Source organism: Haemaphysalis longicornis, unplaced genomic scaffold, assembly GCF_048455015.1.
Source record: "Haemaphysalis longicornis isolate Haplotype H1 unplaced genomic scaffold, Haemaphysalis longicornis Haplotype H1 scaffold_6, whole genome shotgun sequence".
Lineage (NCBI taxonomy): Eukaryota > Metazoa > Arthropoda > Arachnida > Ixodida > Ixodidae > Haemaphysalis > Haemaphysalis longicornis.
The window spans coordinates 112719961-112732623 of record NW_027526407.1 but is presented as its reverse complement, the minus strand read 5'-3'; the positions used below and the strand labels follow the sequence as shown (position 1 = coordinate 112732623).

At 45.7% G+C, this 12663-nt stretch overlaps 1 non-coding gene across 1 annotated transcript; it reads right to left on the bottom strand.

Annotated features, from left to right (window-relative positions):
• Positions 1-785: 785 nt before the first annotated feature.
• Trnar-ccu (transfer RNA arginine (anticodon CCU)) lies at positions 786-857 on the bottom strand. The gene has a single exon. It is a non-coding gene; the product is annotated as a tRNA-Arg (tRNA).
• Positions 858-12663: the final 11806 nt, after the last annotated feature.

The window sequence follows — 12663 nt, the reverse complement described above, 5'->3', positions numbered from 1 at the left end:
TTGTTGTAGGACTCATTTGCATTGCCTTTAATTCAAACACCTACTTTATCATCCGAGCCAACTTAAGTAATGTTTTTCTCCCGCCTTTGTATAGGTAATGGAATTGCTCGAACGACCCTTGACCAGCTCCAAAACGTTGCCCCAAGTCTTCAGTCTCTTATTATTATCAAATCATACTAATGTTGTCTCAAGCGTGAACATAACGTTAGCTAGATTTAAAGCTCGTTCCCCCCGATAATATCAACTATGCCGTTTGTAGTGCGTGAATCGCCTATTGACGTCTATTGTAGCAGCTCTATTGTAGACGGACGGGGCTCTCTGTGAATAAATCACCTCTCAGGAGGCGCCGGTGGCTGACGCGTCTGATTTTCGAGAAAGATTGGAGCCGGCAGAGGCAGCCGAATGAGCCGTCAGCTTCAACGCGCCTCATCTGCCTGGTCGGTGTGTAATCGCCGGGATTCATCCAAGTGTATACATGCATCGAGCAATATATATATCTATATATATAAATATATATATATATATGTATATATATATATATATATATCTATATATATATATATATATATATATATATATATATAAATATATATATATATATATATATCTATATATATATATGGATTGTAAATGAGGGGCTCGTTAGAAAATACAGGAAGAAATGCCGGCAGTCTACAACGCCAAAGAAGGCATAGGGGAATGGTTAGAAGCTTTTTTACCGTTAGTGACGTTACATTATTATTTATTATTATTAATTACGTGAGAAAGAAAGAAAGAAAAACATGCGCCCAGAGTGGGGACCGAACCCACGCCTTTCGATTAGGTCTCGAATGCCTTACCAATTCGGCGATCTGGGCGACAGTGTTCCGCTTCACTTTCTGGGGTATTTATATACACTACAACTGTATCTGATGCTTGAGGGTGGTAGCCAGCGCCACTCAGACTACACAGGGAGAAGACCTTCTTTTCAGCCCCCGGGGTGTGACGCGAACGTCTACAGCCTGTCATAAGCGGGTAACTGGCGGGACACCCTCTTATGCTACCTTGGCATCAAGGCTGCCAGAACCGAGACCCTCGCTAAGCTTTCGCATGATAATAGGGTTTGTAAATGAGGGTCTCGTTAGAAAATACAGGAAGAAATGCCGGCAGTCTACAACGCCAAAGAAGGCATAGGGGAATGGTTAGAAGCTTTTTTACCGTTAGTGACGTTACATTATTATTTATTATTACTAATTACGTGAGAAAGAAAGAAAGAAAAACATGCGCCCAGAGTGGGGACCGAACCCACGCCTTTCGATTAGATCTCGAATGCCTTACCAATTCGGCTATCTGGGCGACAGTGTTCCGCTTCACTTTCTGGGGTATTTATATACACTACAACTGTATCTGACGCTTGAGGGTGGTAGCCAGCGCCACTCAGACTACACGGGGAGAAGGGGACTTTCTTTTCAACCCCCGGGGCGTGACGCGAACGTCTACAGCCTGTCATAAGCGGTTAACTGGCAGGAAACACTCTTATGCTACTTTGGCTTCAAGGCTACCAGAACCGAGGCCCTCTCTAAGCTTTCGCATGATTATAGGGTTTGTAAATGAGGGGCTCGTTAGAAAATACAGGAAGAAATGCCGGCAGTCTACAACGCCAAACAAGGCATAGGGGAATGGTTAGACGCTTTTTTACCGTTAGTGACGTTACATTATTATTAATATTATTATTACGTGAGAAAGAAAGAAAGAAAAACACGCGCCCAGACTCGGGACCGAACCCACGCCTTTCGATTAGATCTCGAATGCCTTACCAATTCGCCTATATGGGCGACTGTGTTCCTCTTCACTTTCTGGAGTATTTATATATACTACAACTGTATCTGATGCTTGAGGGTGGTAGCCAGCGCCACTCAGACTACACGGGGAGAAGGGGACCTTCTTTTCAACCCCCGGGGCGTGACGCGATCGTCTACAGCCTGTCATAAGCGGGTAACTGGCGGGAAACCCTCTTATGCTACCTTGGCATCAAGGCTGCCAGAACCGAGACCCTCGCTAAGCTTTCGCATTATAATAGGGTTTGTAAATGAGGGGCTCGTTAGAAAATACAGGAAGAAATGCCGGCAGTCTACAACGCCAAAGAAGGCATAGGGGAATGGTTAGAAGCTTTTTTACCGTTAGTGACGTTACATTTTTATTTATATTATTAATTACGTGAGAAAGAAAGAAATAAAAACATGCGCCCAGCGTGGGGACCGAACCCACGCCTTTCGATTAGATCTCGAATGCCTCACCAATTCGGCTATCTGGGCGACTGTGGTCCGCTTCACTTTCTGGGGTATTTATATACACTACAACTGTATCTGACGCTTGAGGGTGGTAGCCAGCGCCACTCTTGACTACACGGGGAGAAGGGGACTTTCTTTTCAACCCCCGGGGCGTGACGCGAACGTCTACAGCCTGTCATAAGCGGGTAACTGGCAGGAAACCCTCTTATGCTACCTTGGCATCAAGGCTGCCTGAACCGAGGCCCTCTCTAAGCTTTCGCATGATAATAGGGTTTGTAAATGAGGGGCTCGTTAGAAAATACAGGAAGAAATCCCGGCAGTCTACAACGCCAAAGAAGGCATAGGGGAATGGTTAGAAGCTTTTTTACCGTTAGTGACGTTGCATTTTTATTTATTATTATTAATTACGTGAGAAAGAAAGAAAGAAAAACACGCGCCCAGAGTGGGGACCGAACCCACGCCTTTCGATTAGATCTCGAATGCCTTACCAATTCGGCTATCTCGGCGACTGTGTTGCGCTTCACTTTCTGGGGTATTTATATATACTACAACAGTATCTGATGCTTGAGGGTGGTAGCCAGCGCCACTCAGACTACACGGGGAGAAGGGGACCTTCTTTTCAACCCCCGGGGCGTGAAGCGAACGTCTACAGCCTGTCATAAGCGGGTAACTGGCGGGAAACCCTCTTATGCTACCTTGGCATGAAGGCTGCCAGAACCGAGGCCCTCGCTAAGCTTTCGCATGATAATAGGGTTTGTAAATGAGGGGCTCGTTAGAAAATACAGGAAGAAATGCCGGCAGTCTACAACGCCAAAGAAGGCATAGGGGAATGGTTAGAAGCTTTTTTACCGTTAGTAACGTTACATTATTATTTATTATTATTAATTACATGAGAAAAAAAGAAAGAAAAACGCGCCCAGAGTCGGGACCGAACCCACGCCTTTCGATTAGATCTCGAATGCCTTACCAATTCGACTATGTGGGCGACTGTGTTCCGCTTCACTTTCTGGGGTATTTATATATACTACAACTGTATCTGATGCTTGAGGGTGGTAGCCAGCGCCACTCAGACTAAACGGGGAGAAGGGGACCTTCTTTTCAACCCCCGGGGCGTGACGCGAACGTCTACAGCCTGTCATAAGCGGGTAACTTGCCGGAAACCCCCTTATGCTACCTTGGCATCAAGGCTGCCAGAACCGAGGCCCTCTCTAAGCTTTCGCATGATAACAGGGTTTGTAAATGAGGGGCTCGTTAGAAAATACAGGAAGAAATGCCGGCAGTCTACAACGCCAAAGAAGGCATAGGGCAATGGTTAGAAGCTTTTTTACCGTTAGTGACGTTACATTAATATTTATTATTATTAATTACGTGAGAAAGAAAGAAAGAAAAACACGCGCCCAGAGTGGGGACCGAACCCACGCCTTTCGATTAGATCTCGAATGCCTTACCAATTCGGCTATCTGGGCGACTGTGTTCCGCTTCACTTTCTAGGGTATTTATATTTACTACAACAGTATCTGATGCTTGAGGGTGGTAGCCAGCGCCACTCAGACTACACGGGGAGAAGGGGACCTTCTTTTCAACCCCCGGGGCGTGAAGCGAACGTCTACAGCCTGTCATAAGCGGGTAACTGTCGGGAAACCCTCTTATGCTACCTTGGCATCAAGGCTGCCAGAACCGAGGCCCTCGCTAAGCTTTCGCATGTTAACAGGGTTTGTAAATGAGGGGCTCGTTAGAAAATACAGGAAGAAATGCCGGCAGTCTACAACGCCAAAGAAGGCATAGGGGAATGGTTAGAAGCTTTTTTACCGTTAGTGATGTTACATTATTATTTATTATTACTAATTTTGTGAGAAAGAAAGAAAGAAAAACATGCGCCCAGAGTGGGGACCGAACCCACGCCTTTCGATTAGATCTCGAATGCCTTACATATTCGGCTATCTGGGCGACAGTGTTCCGCTTCACTTTCTGGGGTATTTATATACACTACAACTGTATCTGACGCTTGAGGGTGGTAGCCAGCGCCACTCTTGACTACACGGGGAGAAGGGGACTTTCTTTTCAACCCCCGAGGCGCGACGCGAACGTCTACAGCCTGTCATAAGCGGGTAACTGGCAGGAAACCCTCTTATGCTACCTTGGCATCAAGGCTGCCAGAACCGAGGCCCTCTCTAAGCTTTCGCATGATAATAGGGTTTGTAAATGAGGGGCTCGTTAGAAAATACAGGAAGAAATGCCGACAGTCTACAATGCCATACAAGGCATAGGGGAATGGTTAGACGCTTTTTTACCGTTAGTGACATTACATTATTATTTATTATTATTAATTACGTGATAAAGAAAGAAAAAAAAAACACGCGCCCAGACTAGGGACCGAACCCACGCCTTTCGATTAGATCTCGAATGCCTTACCAATTCGGCTATCTGGGCGACTGTGTTCCGCTTCACTTTCTGGGGTATTTATATATACTACAACTGTATCTGATGCTTGAGGGTGGGAGCCAGCGCCACTCAGACTACACGGGGAGAAGGGGACCTTCTTTTCAACACCCGGGGCGTGACGCGAACGTCTACAGCCTGTCATAAGCGGGTAACTGGCGGGAAACCCTCTTATGCTACCTTGGCACCAAGGCTGCCAGAACCGAGGCCCTCGCTAAGCTTTCGCATAATAGGGTTTGTAAATGAGGGGCTCGTTAGAAAATACAGGAAGAAATGCCGGCAGTCTACAACGCCAAAGAAGGCATAGGGGAATGGTTAGAAGCTTTTTTACCGTTAGTGACGTTACATTATTATTTATTATTATTAATTACATGAGAAAAAAAGAAAGAAAAACACGCGCCCAGAGTCGGGACCGAACCCACGCCTTTCGATTAGATCTCGAATGCCTTACCAATTCGGCTATGTGGGCGACTGTGTTCCGCTTCACTTTCTGGGGTATTTATATATACTACAACTGTATCTGATGCTTGAGGGTGGTAGCCAGCGCCACTCAGACTAAACGGGGAGAAGGGGACCTTCTTTTCAACCCCCGGGGCGTGACGCGAACGTCTACAGCCTGTCATAAGCGGGTAACTTGCGGGAAACCCCCTTATGCTACCTTGGCATCAAGGCTGCCAGAACCGAGGCCCTCTCTAAGCTTTCGCATGATAACAGGGTTTGTAAATGAGGGGATCGTTAGAAAATACAGGAAGAAATGCCAGCAGTCTACAACGCCAAAGAAGGCATAGGGGAATGGTTATAAGCTTTTTTACCGTTAGTGACGTTACATTATTATTTAATATTATTAATTACGTGAGAAAGAAAGAAAGAAAAACATGCGCCCAGAGTGGGGACCGAACCCACGCCTTTCGATTAGATCTCGAATGCCTTACCAATTCGGCTATCTGGGCGACACTGTTCCGCTTCACTTTCTGGGGTATTTATATACACTACAACTGTATCTGACGCTTGAGGGTGGTAGCCAGCGCCACTCAGACTACACAGGGAGAAGACCTTCTTTTCAGCCCCCGGGGTGTGACGCGAACGTCTACAGCCTGTCATAAGCGGGTAACTGGCGGGAAACCCCCTTATGCTACCTTGGCATCAACGCTGCCAGAACCGAGGCCCTCGCTAAGCTTTCGCATGATAATAGGGTTTGTAAATGAGGGGCTCGTTAGAAAATACAGGAAGAAATGCCGGCAGTCTACAACGCCAAAGAAGGCATAGGGCAATGGTTAGAAGCTTTTTTACCGTTAGTGACGTTACATTATTATTTATTATTATTAATTACATGAGAAAGAAAGAAAGAAAAACACGCGCCCAGAGTCGGGACCGAACCCACGCCTTTCAATTAGATCTCGAATGCCTTATCAATTCGGCTATCTGGGCGACTGTGTTCCGCTTCACTTTCTGGGGTATTTATATATACTACAACTGTATCTGATGCTTGAGGGTGGTAGCCAGCGCCACTCAGACTACACGGGGGGAAGGGGAACTTCTTTTCAACCCCCGGGGCGTGACGCGAACGTCTACAGCCTGTCATAAGCGGGTAACTTGCGGGAAACCTCCTTATGCTACCTTGGCATCAAGGCTGCCAGAACCGAGGCCCTCGCTAAGCTTTCGCATGATAACAGGGTTTGTAAATGAGGGGCTCGTTAGAAAATACAGGAAGAAATGCCGGCAGTCTACAACGCCAAAGAAGGCATAGGGGAATGGTTAGAAGCTTTTTTACCGTTAGTGACGTTACATTATTATTTATATTGATAATGCTTTCTTGAGAATGCATATTGAGAATGCTTTCTTTATTCTACTAAATCACAAAATAACTATACGCATAATTTATGTTAGTATTAAAATTGGTATAGTGGGATTTCTGTTCAATGGAGCAGGAACAAGCATACTAAAAAAACAAATGGACATTTCTGTGTTGCAGTGTATGGGCCATGTGCTACCAATTTTAACTAGATTCACGCTTGGTGAAGATATTCGCTCTTGTAGCCTATAATAAAGTATCTTGGTTCCCGCCAAACCAGCCTTCTCGTTAGCAAAACTTTTATATTCAGGCTAAGCTTTTATCTGGGCTAGTAAGAGTGCCCTCCACTGCGCTGCTGGGACACAACTTTGGACAGTGGTTGTTATTTCCTGCTATTATAGCCGCACTCGTAGCTTTGGTATTAGGTACTTTTTTGCGGTTCTTGAAAAACGGTTCGCCTGATAAGTTCTATGGTGGTAATAATGGGTTAGTCTGCAGTATTTGACATGTGCCGCAAGTGGTGTTTGAAGAATAAATAAATAAAGGTCTTTATTCGTGGAAAAGCAGTTGAAAAGCAATTGCTTTGTTTCAGAACACAGATGGCACTGATGTTTGTGTAACTTTTACGATTCCTTCAAACTTTTTGTGAGATATTGCCTTAATAATTACTTGCAACACAACCAAATAATAATTTTCCACATAATACTTGGTGCCATATTTCAAAAGCAGTCGTCATTTGTCGGTATTTTCATTAAGGAAAATGTTTTTGGTTGCGTTATTTTTTGTCATCGTCTGATTGTTGGTTAAAGTAACCAACCTGAGGATATTCCGCACGTTCACTAAAATATTAGGCGATTTTTTATTATTTTTATGGTCCGCAACGTAACCATTTTTTGAAGTACAGTAGTAGTGTTGTAATAAATATTTTATGCTATTTTTGTTAAGCAAATTTGTTCTGGATCTTGCTGTTACAGTTGTACTCGCAAAGTTGTTGTATGTAGAAATTTTTCGACGCACGTCAGAAAAAAGGGCTCAAGTATTTTGCGCTCAGTCAGGCATATTGTCGTTCTCGTCGTGTTTCTTGTCTAAGCTTGGATGTTAATCTTTTTAGGTATCACACTAACCTGGTTCGGTATAACATGATACTATTGTTTCATAAAATCTATCAGTCGTTCAATGCGCCATATGTTCGCGCACCTTGCCTCATAGTAATTACCTTAATTCCCTAAAACATGGAGCAGAAATATTTAATTGCATAAGTACCAAAGTATTATAATGGGCTTTGCTCTAAGTATTATTTTCCAGACTCATTACACAGCTGGGAGAATATTCTGCCTGCAGCAAATGTTCGAGCCCTTCTGGCACTGTCGGGTATACTATAAATGTCGGGTATACTATAAATTAGCATACCCATCTCACCAACGTGTTGCATTTAGGTGGCGTGGTATTTGCTAACATTGAACTTGAAATAAACATGAAGAAACCCTGGGTATTTCACGCAACAATGAGTCTCTTTTTGAAGCCTCTGCAAAAAGATAAAGACTCGATTTTCGACAACCCCTGCCAAAGTTATTTCATGGTCTAAGTTTTTGCACATAACCTAGTTACATCACTCCTTTGTTAAAACGCCTTAGCAATGGTTGAAGCTTACCTGTAGCAAAAGCGATGTCATTTCTAAATGATTTTTTTTAATTCCTCTGTTCTATATCTCTCGCACAAGGGGCACGTTTAAATACATTCGAACGACTTTACTGTACGGAAAAATCATGATATGCGAAAATTAACTCTGTATGATTCCATTCCAGCTCCCGAAAGTGAAAGTGCCGCCAAAGATACTGAAACACCTAAAGTGCCCTTCGGCGATGCCTACCTAATCTACAAGAATGACGACGAAGATTGCGCTGTTTTTTATATTACTGAAAAAGGAAATTACGATAATGGTATGGATATTCAAGGAATTGTCTTTCTGTTTGTTTTCCAATTTGGGGACCCTAAAACATGTTGGAAGAACCGCTAATTTTATTTAACCATATGAGCTAAAAGAGCAGGCTAAAGAAATAATCTACCGTATTTTTGGACATAGACCTCAGGTGCGGTCTGTGCAAACATTCCGTTCACCTTAAATTTGGGAATAAAGCCATTATTCTTATCAAGAAAACAAATATAGTTGAAAGGCGAAGACGTGATGTCTGCGTAACGTCTGCACTATTGATATGTGAACAGTTAACAGTATTGCTCTGAAAACCCCAAACACCGGGTGCTAGCAGCATCTGTTCGATTCAGTGCATTTTTTTTTCTGGGGGCATCCTGCCGTTCCTTGTAACTGTCTCACCATAACCATCGTAACCATTGTAACCTCCTTTGTGAAAGGCGCCATTCCAGCATTGACCAGTCGTAGGACGGTGTGGGACACGGGGGCATGCCATAGCTTTAGTCTAACGACGTTTCCTCGGTTGGTGTGTGAGTCAAGTGCTATGGGCAGGACAGGCGAAATATTCGCATCAGATCAGCGTTTTGACGTGATTGTTTTTTCTTTCAAGTCCTCCTCACAACCTAGCAGCTGCTCGGGCGACCGACTTACGTGTTGATTTGAGATCCGCACAAGGATCCAAGTCAGCGGATTGAACTGTCTACATTTGGGGCGGTTGTCACAGGCAGATTTTCAAGGACCGCGGCACAAAGAGTCGGCACGTGCACTGCAGTCGCGACACGTACAGTCAGACGAAGACAGCCTGCACGGGTAATAACTTGGTGTACATACGAAGAGACCAGGCTGCATCAAAGAGTAACCGCTGGTGTCGCCGCGTAAAGAAACATAGGTGAATATAACGAGGGCATAAGTAGCGTACCAATTGCGATGTTCACAAGAAATATACATTGATAACATCTCTGTGCGTGTGGTTGTGTCGTTTTAGGAGACCGTTGGGTTGTGGGTGTTAGAATTCGTTAGGTTGTGCCGAGATGAGCAGAATCCAAGGAGATCGTCGACATCTCGAGAGAGAAAGCAAGGGCCGCTGGCAGTGAGGAGTTGATGTGGGGCGCCATGGCAGAGGACGAGAATGTGCAAAACGTATTCCTCAAAGTCCAACAAGAAGCTATTTCGTGGGGTCCTGGTATGAGCAAAGGGGGTTGCATAGTCGGTCGCTGCGTCTACACGCTTCGAAGAAGTGTTACCAGGTCGAATTCAAGAAGGAAAAAGGTTTGCTGTGGAATTTTAAGTGGATGATGTTTGCATTCAATTGGGGTAGGTTATTTCTTCCGTCCTTGACGGACGACTCAAGAAGCACAATACCGTTTGACATCACGGTACATATCAGGCACAGAAGTGGCACCGAACTCGGTCTCACGTGCAGGCTAACGACAAGTGGCATGCAACGCATTCATCGTGCAGTTTTGACAACCCTTTCAGCGTAAGTTCTTGGGAAGCACGAGCAGAATATTATTTCCCAATAAAAAAAGATTGTAGAGGCATAACACACTCTTGCGAGGAGGAACGATGTGAAAGGATGGGTTGGGCGTTTCTTAGTTCAGGCTTTCGATTATCCACGGTGTGAACGCACCGTTTCGCTAATGAGACGCAGTACTTGAAAAGTCAGAGAGGGCGCGAACGCAGTGTGTACAAGCCATGCTAGAGCAGTCGCCAGAACGGCGCAACATGCAAGCAGGAACCCAATGCAATCCCCCTGACTTCTACACTACAGAGAACCAGTCCGCCTAACATAGGAGAACCCAGCGTCTAGCCGCCCGATTGGGTCTTTTTGCGTATGAAGCCCGCAAAATGCGTGATTGTTCTTCGCTATATTAAAACGACCCAAATGATATGTGCGAGATTTGGCTACTGCCCATTCCAGACAAAGGCACTCACCTTGAAGTATAGAGATGGTGCGTTCGGCTCTGGAAATAGTGCGGTTGGCAGCGGTAACGACGTTGCGCAAACACAACAAAGATCTCTTACCACTGGCTTCGATGCGAAGTTCTGAGTGGCATGAAGGGACAGCTTGGAAAAAACGGGTGGCGTCCGTAGCAGCGTCATGAACCGTATAGAATGAGCGAAGGAGCCCATGGTCGCACCAGAACAACAAACTTTCTTTAATAAACGGTGAAGGTCTACGTTATGTACAGAATATTATTCACAATCCGCAGAACTTTCGCTCTCAACGTATTTATGGTGGCTAAAGTTTCTGAAGTTTCTGGCGGCTTTAAATTTTTTGGGTGATATTTCACTTCTAAACCCATTTTTGAAATTTCTAAAGGCTTGAAAGTTTAAGGTGATATTTGACTCCTTATGAGCCGACTGGATGACCGAGCACCGTAATACCATAAAGAGTGAATCTCGGGAAACGTTAATTCCCATAGGACGGTATTGCTGGTCAGAAATGTGGAGAATAATATTATCGAATCGTCCAAGTAGCGTTATCTTGTCAAGATTCAAAATTTTATAAGAAGCAGTTCAGTACGTTCTTACTACTATAACTATTTGCTAGGGGTTTACAATTTACTAGGTTTACTATTTATTAGATTTACTTTTTTTGTACATGAGACTTGCAAATGTTGCCAAAGGATATGTTTAAGTGGTTAGTTTTGGGGGACGCGACGCTGCACAGTACAAAAGAAAGTTTGTAATAAAACTTTCTCATTTCAAAGCGCATGCCATTCAAGCGTTGAAAGAGACACATGCACACCACGTAGCAAGGCCGGTTTTATTCGGAACGCCATGGGGTCTATTTCCTGATGCCAGGGGTGCGCGAGCCCTCCGGTGGGTGAGCGCGCTCGTGGGACTCCGTCACGCTGCTGTCGCTAACACTGGCTTCCGCTACAGGGCACATACGGTTAATGTCGGCGGTGGTGACGTATGATGGCTTCAAGCGCTGTAGGGCTATGTTGTCCTGAGAGCCATTGATGTCGATGACATATGTTGACGAGTGTCGTTCTATCACGGGGAAAGGGCCAACGTAGTGTGGTTGAAAAGGGCGGCGCACGGGTCCGTACGGCACAAACACATGTGTTGCCTGTTCAAGGTCCGGAAGCACATCAGGTCCTTTGGGTTTTCGTTGCCGTGTAGGTTGTGGTCGAAGGTCAGCGAGAATAAATCTCAGCAATTTCACGCAGTCCGCGGCGGAATATGCTTGTGATGGTACCTCAAATATGTCGGCTGGTAGTCCAAGCTAGGTTCAAAAAAGGAGTTCAGCCGAAGAACACGTCAGGTCAGTCTTGAAGGTGGTGCGTATGCCCAGAAGTGAGAGGGGCAAGCGCTGAAGCTACTGTGCTTGGCAGTCGTGTGCTGTGATCGTGGACTTAAGTTGGCGGTGAAATCGCATCGACGAGTCCATTTGTTTGTGGCAGGTACGCAGTCGTGCGGAAACGAGTCGTGCCGGGGAGGGGAAAAAGCTCGGCGAACAATGTAGACTCGAACTGCCGTCCGGGGTCAGTGACGATGGGTGATTCGCATCCGAAGCGCGCTACCCACGTTGATACGAATGCTGACGCTACTGTGGGCGCGGAGATATCGGGTAGTGGTGTGGCTTCAGGCAAGCGTGTGAATCGGTCCCCACAAGTCAGTACTTAGCGGTAGCCTTGCCAAGGGGGCAAGGGAGCGATGAGGTCGATGTGCAAGACAGCAAAGCGCTCATCAGGTTGTAGGAATGTCTATGCCGGCGGATGTCGGGTGCAATCAAAAGCGGCGAAGTGGAGGCAATGGGGTCCACGCGACTTAAACCATCCGCAGCTGTGTTGTCAACGCCACTGACTTGCTTAATATCCGTCGTGTATTCGAACGCGTAGGCAAGCTGCCGCACTTCTCGTGGCTTGGAATGGGTGTCCGGCCGGCTGATGGCGTACGTCAAGGGTTTGTGGTCAGTGAAGATGGTGAACCAACGACCCTCTAAAACAGGTTGGAAATGACGTACAGCCAGGTACATTGCCAACATTTTACGCCCGAAGACACGGTACCGGGTTTGCAGTGGGGTTAGACGTTTTGAGAAGAAGGCCAAGGGTTGCCAGACGCCATTTACGTGATGTTGGAGGACAGCTCCCAGCGCAGAACGTGAGGCATCGGTCATCAGTGTGGGTGGACGTCCTGGAATCCGGTGAGTGAAGAGAGCAGCGTTTGCCAGCGCACGTTTGATAGCATGAAATGCTGCCTCAAACCTTATGTTCCAGTCG